The sequence below is a fragment of the Rana temporaria genome, chromosome 7, assembly GCF_905171775.1.
Source record: "Rana temporaria chromosome 7, aRanTem1.1, whole genome shotgun sequence".
NCBI classification, from domain to species: domain Eukaryota; kingdom Metazoa; phylum Chordata; class Amphibia; order Anura; family Ranidae; genus Rana; species Rana temporaria.
This window is the reverse complement of record NC_053495.1, coordinates 44,316,443-44,326,415: the sequence shown is the minus strand read 5'-3', so window position 1 is coordinate 44,326,415 and position 9,973 is coordinate 44,316,443. Positions and strand designations below refer to the sequence as shown.

The 9,973-nt window shown below is 44.3% G+C and overlaps 1 protein-coding gene and 1 pseudogene across 7 annotated transcripts in view; both read right to left on the bottom strand.

Annotated features, from left to right (window-relative positions):
- Window positions 1-9,973, bottom strand: part of WNK2 (WNK lysine deficient protein kinase 2) — a 312,062-nt gene that overhangs the window by 230,881 nt on the left and 71,208 nt on the right. The window lies entirely within an intron of this gene.
- LOC120945263 lies at window positions 5,407-5,900 on the bottom strand (annotated as a pseudogene).

Genomic DNA, 9,973 nt, shown 5'->3' with positions numbered 1-9,973 from the left:
CTCAGCCCACCCACCTCAGTAAGACCCCCCCCCCTCCATTTATTTCCCAAGACCGAAGCGGTCACATCATAGCTAAATAAAAATTTGTCTCCTTGCTAGATGTGTGCTTGGAAAACAGGGGAAATACCAGTTTACTGCACCCAGAAATGAGACAAGCTAGGAATATAGTACAAAGTGCTATGTATACTCGTTGCCCGGGCAACAATACAGTGAGAGGCTTCTTTAAAGTGGTTGTAAACAAATCATATCCCTCTATAGTGTGAACATGCCTCAATCCAGAGCACCAAGTGTCATTTCGGTCTGTCGCTTCTGTTTAATCGCCACTCTAGCGAGAGCGGGTATTGCGCACCTGGATAAGCCTTCCTCACTATACTAGCAGCCAGGGTGTCACACGGAAACTTGGTAAAGTCTCTGCCACAGACCTTTCCACAGATGGAGGTATATTCGGTCCAAAATCCTCTCAGCACAGGATTAAGTACCCGGATCTCTCCCAAAGAACTTCTTGTAAAATTAGAACTGACAATAGACCATCATTCAGCCTTTCAGTAGTAGTGCGTCCTTCGATGAAGTTCAAGGCCTCTCCTGAGATACCAGCCTCTTGCTCGGTGCTCTCCAAGGTTCTTCATCGAGTGGCTTCCTCCCTCGGACAGCACAGGACCACTCTGTAAGTGTAGACCCAGTCTAACTACCAGGCCTACTCCCTAGATCACAACCCCGCACCAACGTGGTCCCGGAGCCAGGAACACTTGAACACGCACCACCGGCCATGAGGGCCACACACAGGGGGTGGTGGGACAACAGACCCAGGATCGACGACGACCTCGGACTAGTGATGTCTGTTCCTTAAAGCGGTGGTTCACCCTCAATAACAACATTCTAGCATTAAATTAAGCATAGTAGCACGAGCTACAGTATGCCTTTATTTATTTATTTTGCCCCGTACTCACTGTTTAATCCTATAGTGAAGATTCAGACTCCCCGCGGGGAATGGGCGTTCCTATCCAGAGGGAAGATGATTGACGGCCGGCTATGGCGCGTCACGCTCCCCGAAGATAGCCAGAGTAGGTATCGGCTCTTCACGGCGCTATACGGCGCCTGCGCACAGACTAGGCACAGGCGCCGTGAAGAGCCAAGTCCTATTTCGGCTATTTCCAGAGAAGCGTGACGCGCCATAGCCGGCCGTCAATCATCTTCCCTCTGGATAGGAACGCCCATTCCCCGCGGGGAGTCTGAATCTTCACTATAGGATTAAACAGAGCGTACGGGGATAAAAAAATAAAATAAAGGCATACTGTAGCTCGCGCTACTATGCTTAATTTAATGCTAGAAAAAAAAAAATTATAGAGTGAACCCCCTCTTTAAAGTGGAGGTTCACCCAAAAACTAAATTTTTAACATTAGATTGAGGCTCATTTTGTGAAGGGGAATCGGGTGTTTTTTTTTAAATCGAAGCAGTACTTACCGTTTTAGAGATGATCTTCTCCGCTGCTTCCGGGTATGGGCTGCGGGACTGGGCGTTCCCATTTGATTGACAGGCTTCCGACAGTAGCATACAGCGCGTCATGATTTTCCGAACGTAGCCGAACGTCGGTGCGCAGGCGCCGTATAGAGCCGCACCGACGTTTGGCTTCTTTCGGCTACTCGTGGCGCGATGTATGCGACCGTCGGAAGCCTGTCAGAAGCCTGTCAATCAAATAGGAATGCCCAGTCCCGAAGACCATACCCGGAAGCGGCGGAGAAGATCTCTCTCTAAAACGGTAAGTACTGCTTCGATTAAAAAAAAACACCCGATTCCCCTTCACAAAATGAGCCTCAATCTAATGTTAAAAATTGTTTTTCGGGTGAACTCCCGCTTTAAGTACTCCTCCCCAGCATGCACAGCGGGACGATCAACTCCCTCTGATTGGCTGCCGAAAGGGGAACACCCAAAACACATTGACCTGACTGCTGTCACTCTCGGCCTGGGGTGGTAACAGCATCCCAGACAAAATGGTCACTCACAGTACAGCCATGGCTGGAACAGAGGCCCAAATTTAGTGAAAAATAACAGTCAACTTACTCTCAGACTACCCCTCTAAATTTAAAGCAGCGCCAGCCAAAAAGTAGCAGGCCGCTACATATAAATTATTAATATATACACACACTGTAAAGTAATTAATAAAACAGGACATCTATGGGTCTCTGACAAGGTAATGCCTATGGCAAGCTGAAAAGACCTTAAGAAAAAACACCCACAGAAGAAAATCACACAAATTGTTGTTTGATGTATTCCGTGGTAAAGCAGATTAGGATTTGTCAATCAGCAGGTATTGTAGGGGATCCAAGATGATGATTCACACCACAGCACAAGTTCTGAGTCATCTAAAGATGAGGCTTCTTTCTGGTGACAGCTGCGGAGGTGCTATTGCAGTCACAAGTCAACCTAGAGCATGGTTCGCCCACCTATATGCAGTAATGCAAATGCCTCCGAGCAAAATTCTCAGCTAGATGTTGTACCTGTCACAACATTAGATACTTTAATCACTGTGCATACAGCATCTCACAAAAGTGAGTACACCCCTCACATTTTTGTAAATATTTTATTCTATCTTTTCATGTGACAACACTGAAGAAATTACACTTTGCTACAAAGTAGTGAGTGTACAGCTTGTATAACAGTGTACATTTGCTGTCCCCTCAAAATAACTCAACACACAGCCATTACTGTCTGGCAACAAAAAGTGAGTACACCCCCCCAAGTGAAAATGTTGGGCCAAATTAGCCATTTTCCCTCCCCGATGCCATGTCACTCTTTAGTGTTACAAGGTCTCAGGTGTGAATAGGGAGAAGGTGTGTTATGTTTGGTGTTATCGCTCTCACTCTCTCATACTGGTCACTGGAAGTTCAACATAGCACCTCATGGCAAAGAAACCTCTCTGAGGATCTGAAAAAAAATTATTGTTGCTCTAGGCTATAAGAAGATTGCCAAGACCATGAAACTGAGCTGCAGCACGGTGGCCAAGACCATAGACCAGTTTAACAGGACATGTTCCACTCAGAAAAGGGCTCGCCATGGTCGACCAAAGAAGTTGAGTGCACGTGCTCAGTGTAAAATCCAGAGGTTCTCTTTGGGAAATGTACATACATGAGTGCCGACAGCATTGCTGCAGAGGTTGAAGGGGTCAGCCTGTCAGTGCTCAGACCATATGCCGCACACTGCATCAAATCTGCATGGCTGCCATCCCATCATTACTGCTAGTGGCTTTAGCAGCCGATAGCGATTATCGTAGGTAAAACCCAACATGCTGGTTGTATCAAAGTTGATCGATCAACTTGGTGCAATTAGCCTGCCCATACACAGTTCGAATCTCGGCTGGTTAAAATTTGAACTTTGTATGGTCTGCCTAAGGCTAGATATATTTATCTGATCCTCCGCTAGCACCCCCCCCCCCCCCCAGCTTTTACATTTCCCCCCCCACACGCTTTAGTGGTCTGGAGTCCTGACATCATCAAGCCCTGAGGAGCATGGTCCATAGCCCTGTTCTGGAAGTGAGAATGCCAAGGGACAGTCCAGCTACGGATCATGGGGGGGCATTGCCTGCCGGGTCTAGGACCAGGTAAGTAAAAGTTTATCCTTTGCCATTAGCTCTACTGAAAGAAATTCTTTTTTTTTTTTTTTTTTATCTGCCTGGTGTCGTTCAAAATAAAAGAAAACAAAAAACACTCTATATTCCCAGACTCCCCTCCCACTGCCGAAAAGGGAAGAACAAATTCTAACACAATGTTCACTTTCTTAATAGTATATAAAGCTGAAGACAGCAGATATACATGTGAAACTTATGTAGGGAGATTTGTTTCATCTCTGCATATCCGAGTCTATTTACTTCGCTGGGTATAGGAGAGGGTTTACATCCATTTTAAGAGCCACGCTCTCCTCATTTTGTTGCCCCATTTGGCTGAAGGGAGTGAAGAAAGAAGCCTTGTGTAAGCATCTAGTAGCCGCTCCACAGTTCTTGAGGAGTCTACCCAATGTGCACCGTTGGGCACACGATCCGCAAAAACACCAGGCACTAATGCCGTTACATCAGAGGAAGGGAAGCGAATCATATGCGCATTTATACCCAGACATACTAGGCATTTCTCTTTGCTTTTCACAGTGGGGGAGTACGAAGAAAGACGAGCATGTGCCCAGCCTGGGCAAACCATAAGTTCACTTTAAGTATATCCCAGGCTATAGCCGTCTAGTCTGCAACATTCCTAGGACTAGATTTTAGCAATTAACGAGCATAATGATGTTTTATAGCACATTATAAACCATGGACGAAAGCTTCATTTAATGACATTTTATCTTCAATAGCTGCCTTGCTGAGTTATGTCTTAATATGGTTTCCAGCCTCTCACAGAAAACGCTATTATTTCAAGGTCATGATGGTGGGAGAATGAACCTCAGGATCCATGACATTACAAGAACAGCAATGAAACATCAAAAAGCCTTAGAAATCCAGATCAGCAACTATAGATATTTATTGCAATGCTGCAGCCAAACTAATTACAGCTAAATTACAGTACGAGTAACTGAACTCCAGGCAGATAAAAGGAGCTCAAATTAAAACAGTTACATATTAATACATGATTAAATATATTTTTAAAATGCAAATAGTAATTTGACTTGATATCAGCCTCTTACAATCTGCTGTAGAGCAGCACTCAAACTAGGAGAGTACAGGAGAAGAGCAGAATGAGTAGATGGTTAACCAGATCAGCCTCTGACTGCTCCTGTGCTATCCAATCAGTAGGCTGGGGAAAAAACCTCTGTATAGTTTACCCTTGTAGCACCCTTGTCTCAAATCAGGGCTACAGGTAAATTTAGTTGTGCTGGGCAGTAGCCGGCCTGGCTAATTTGTAGTTTTTAGTCAAATGTCTTTCTTCCTAATCCCGTTTTAAATGTGGCTTCTCCTTTTTGTCAGCAGGTGGCGCTGTTGCCTTTGACATTAGCCACTTGCTTAGTGGGCACTTAGACTGCATTCACACCTAAGCGACAAAACGCCCGACGCGGGACGCTTCTGCCGCTAGAGGGGAGAATTCCCATTGCTGTCTATGGAGATGGTTCACATCTCATAGACGCGCAACGCCTGTCGCCTGAAAAAAAGTCCCGGACCCTTTTTTTCACGCGACAGGCGCGTTTTCCCATAGACAGCAATGGGAATACTTTTAGAAAAATAAAAATTGAAACATTTGTACTCGCGGCAAATCTGCCGCTACACGCGAACGCGGCTGTCGCTTAGGTGTGAATGCAGCCTTAAACCCCCCTCCAGCCCAGACCAATTTTCAGCGCTATCACTCTTTGAATGACAATTGAGCGGTCATACAACACTGTACCAAAATTACAATTTTATAATTTTTTCCCCCACATATAGAGCTTTCTTTTTTTTTCAAAATAGTCATTTATTAACACATCCAGTAGGAACATGTTGCTTAGCGTTTTCCTCCAACACGGGGAGCCGCCAATTTTACTGGCTTGGCAATCTTCTGCTTGGGGGCAGCCTTTGTTGGACCCTTAGCAGGAACGGTCTTTTTGGTGGTCCGCTTAGCCTTTTTTGCCTCCCTTGCAGCCCTAATAGCTTGTTCCCTCTGAGCCTTTCGCACTTCAGGCTTCTGTTTTTTCTTGGCCATAATTTCAGCCATAGAAGCACCAGCAATAGCCCTCTGGAACTTCACTGCACGGCGAGAACGCCTTTTTCTGGATTTCTTCCAACTGCCCTTTCTTGTGTTTTCTTCTGTACCGAGCAGTCCAGTTGATTTGTCGAGGATTCCTCTTGGAAAGGAAGGCAGATTCACATTTTGCATTGAGGAACTGGAACACCGCCGGCCATGGCCCGGGTAGATCTTGTAACCGCTGAATCTGCACAGCTCAACCTTCATGGCGCCGGCTAAAATGGCGAAGAGGAAGAGCTACAGCTTTCTTTTAGTGGTATTTGATCACCTCTTTTTTTTTGTTTTTAACAAAAAGGGCAGCACCGATGGGTGGCAGGGGTGGGCATTGAGAATTGGCCCCAATAGGTGTCACTGAGGAGAAAAAAAAACAAAAAAAAACAAGCTTTTGTTTACATCACGTGATCAGCTGTCATTGGATGACAGCTGATCACGTGGTAAGGGACTGGGACCGGCCTCCTACTCGGATCTGTGATCACCTGAGTGCAGGGGGCGTGTGCGAAAGGGAGAACATCTATTGACGGCCTCCCGGCAGAGCAGATCCGCGCTGTAGCCATCATTCGGCTATAGTGCGGATGGGAAGTGGTTAATATGATGAGCTGCAGTGAATTCAAGTTATGAATAAACATACCTTTCTCAGCCAGACTGGCTGCTATGAATGCTGAGAGAAGGCATTAATTTGGAGAGAGTCAGGTAATCTAGGTCTTTCCCGCCCAGACTGCGGTCTTTGTGTGTGGAACAGCTCCTGGCTGCTAGGCCTGATGCCTGAGGGCCTATCCAGGAGTTCTACTGGCTGCTGTGGCTGTTTGGAGGCTTATCCAGGACCCATGGAGAGCCTGGGAAAGACGGAATCATCCATAAAGTTACTGCATCTTCTGTGAGTCAAGTTCAGTTACTATAAGAGACAGCCTATTCTACAAAGTACAGATGTGCTGGTTCAGCTTAAAGGCTCTTTTTTTCTGTACTGCCGTCTACCGTTTCTCAACTTTTTGTCTAAGGAGTCTGCCGATTGTTACCATTTTTGACTAATGGTGTCCTGTGCCCCATTCCCCCTCTCCCACATTTTTGCTATTGTGAAAAAGTGACTGGCGCCCCAATTTGTATCTTGTACATCACCCACTATGCCTAGTAAACTGCACCCTGAGGAAATAAGCCCTCCCAGCCTCTAGGAGTCACCACCAGTCCCCTGGAATTGTAGGGTAGGCGCTAAATCCCATTTGCACAAAATGTAATAATGCACCCATAATAAGAAATATGTCCATTTATTACATTTTTCCACTGGAGTCTTCAGAGCATTGCACCAGTGACCACTGCTTCTACCTCACGCGAAGGGAGAGGAATCATGCCGTAGCGTCAGGGGAGGCACTATAGAGGACGCGCTGGCCGGGACTTGAGCCAGCGCGGGGTGCGGAGGAGGCATTCTTCCGCGCCCAAAATAGAAGAAATAGTCCCTCCCCCTGCCGCTACATACAACAAACACTGCAGTCTGCCAATTGCTATCCGGAAAAAAAAAAAAAACACATAAAAATTTGGGCGGGGGATGCGGGCAGTGTCGGATACTGGGGGGTGGGAGTCGGTCATGGCTAGAGGATTTTTTTTTTACACTAATTAACTATCTGTTCAGGCTGCCCGGGCCCCCCTGCTTGCCGGGCCCGGTACAACAGGGCCAGTTGTACTGGCCTATCAGCGGCCCTGCCTACCATTATGAGGCTGGAGGAAGTAAACAATAGACAGTGAGACCACCGCACTTGGGTTCCACTGGGACTTACTCTGAAAAATAGGCTCTGTGCTCTTGTTGCATGGAGCCAAGATTCACAGGACCATCCACTAGTAGCAGACCATTATTGAAATCAGTATTCCCCCCCCCCCCCTTTTCTTCAAAAAAGGTGGCCCAACATCCCCCTAAAGCTGGCATTACTCACCTATTTCTGAATGCATTGCCAAACTTTGTATTTTCGTTTGGATGGGGAAGTGAAGGGTTAAACCCATGCCAGGTTACGTTTTTGGTGTGTGTGTGTAGATGTATAATTAATATATATATATATATATATATATATATATATATATATATATATATATATATATATATATATATATATATATATATATATATATATATATATATATATATATATATATATATATATATATATATATATAATGGATGGATGAATGGATAGATGGATAGATAGATAGATAGCGCTCGAGAGAGAGAGCGCGAGAATATAGTAAATATAAACTGCTAAATCCCTTTTCTCATCAGCAGTATATAGCAGTCTTCTGACTTCATTCAGTGTCTGGTCAAAGCTTGTAGAAGGACTGTCCTATGTGGCTGCAGGACCCCTGGCCCTCTGTCTGCACAGTGCACCCGCCCAAGAAAAAAAAACTCTCTAGCAATGAACACGAAACTGAGCATGTGCAGAGTGCCTCCAAAGGCTCTGTCTTATCAGGACATACATTGGGGACAGTGAAATGAGGAGGATCACAGAAGAAGACGGGGAGCAAACAGTCTGTTTACACAATGCAAAGGATTAATTCCTTAGGTTCTACAGTCAGTACAAGAAGCATGCTTTACTGCATATACAGACTGATTTTACTGTTGTGGGTTTAGTAACATTTTACCTCCAGTTCTTCATAAGAAGGCAAGGGCATCGGTTTGAAATGGTTTCCCACCCTTCATCTCCTTTGAAATAGTGGAAAGTTGAAGGTTGCCTATAGAAGCAATTCCAGTTTTTCATAAGAAGGTGAGCGCATCCGTTTTAAGCGGTTTTCTACTCTTCATCTTCTTTGAAATAATGGACAGTTGAATGTTCCTTATAGAAGTCACTCCCGTCCTTCATAAGAACATGAGACCATCAGTTTTAAAAGGTTTCCCAAAATTCCCACGGTTCATGTTCTTTGAAAGAATGGACAGTTGAATGTTGCAATAGAATGATAGAATTTTACAATGTGCATAAAAAATTTGTGTTATTATCCGCAAACCACATTTCTATAAGAACAAGCACAGTGTTTAATATTTTCAGATCACCCATAGAAAACAAACAGTCGCCTGGCTGCAAAGGAGCATCATTCTTGCCAGTAATGACTTTTCAGCATTTCAAATCAACACTGCCCAATTAAACAGTTTTTAAAACATGTAATCTTCCCTACATTATTAGATGAGAAACTTCTCGGCGGGGGGGGGGGGGGGGGGGGGATATGTTTCCATTTCTTCAATGGGCATCTCAGACATTAAATGCTGATTAAAAGAAATGGATTTGTTGACTTAAAACATTACTCCCATCCTATGAACTGTTGGGAGTTAAAATGACCCAGCAGTATCCAACGAGACATTAATGATTTAGACTATAATGCAAGAATTTGTATTTGTTGTCTTATTAAATATAGAAATAAACTAGTTGAATGACGTTAAGCGGCTGTCAAGCTTCCAGTTCGGACAGGAACCTTGTGTTTGTGCAATAAAAACCTTCAATTATGAAAATATATTGAGAGAGTACCATAAAAATTGTCTTGTAAAATCAGGACACAAGATCTGCTTGTCCTGCTCTCTGTTTTAAAACATGTTGCTTAGGAAGAAGGGCTCTTTTACAAAAGGATGAAGTTGGTAATATGTGATTTAAAGTGGAGGTCCACCCTTAAAAAAAAAAAAAAAATAATAATAATAATGTGTATGTATGTATGTATGTATGTATGTATGTATGTATGAATGAGATTATATATATATATATACACACATATATACACATATATATATATATATATACACACACACATACATATACACACACATACATATACACACACACACACATATATCCCCAAAAAAAGCTTACCAGAAATGACTGTTGCTGGGCAGATCGTCCCAATCTGCCACTTCCTCATCCGTGGTGATCTTCTCTCTTCTCCTCCTCACGTTGCCTCCTGGTAAATGGGGCACGCCGTCTTCTGGGAACTGTGCGTCTCCCAGAGGACAACCACCCAGTCACAAAGCGCCATGTGACTCGCACATGCACAGTAGGAAACAAGCAGTGAAGCCACAAGGCTTCACTGCCCGTTTCCTTTAGTGAGGATGGCAGCGCCGGCACATGATCCGGAGAATGGATTGGCCTTGGGCGGCCAACATCGCAGGCACGCTGGACAGGTAAGTGTGCTTATTAAAAGTCAGCAGCTACAGTGTTTGTAGCTGCTGACTTAAAAAAATAAAAATAATTCCCAGCTGGACTTCCGCTTTAAGCTGGTCATACACCATACAAATTTACTTATTCACTTTCCTTTAGATTTAC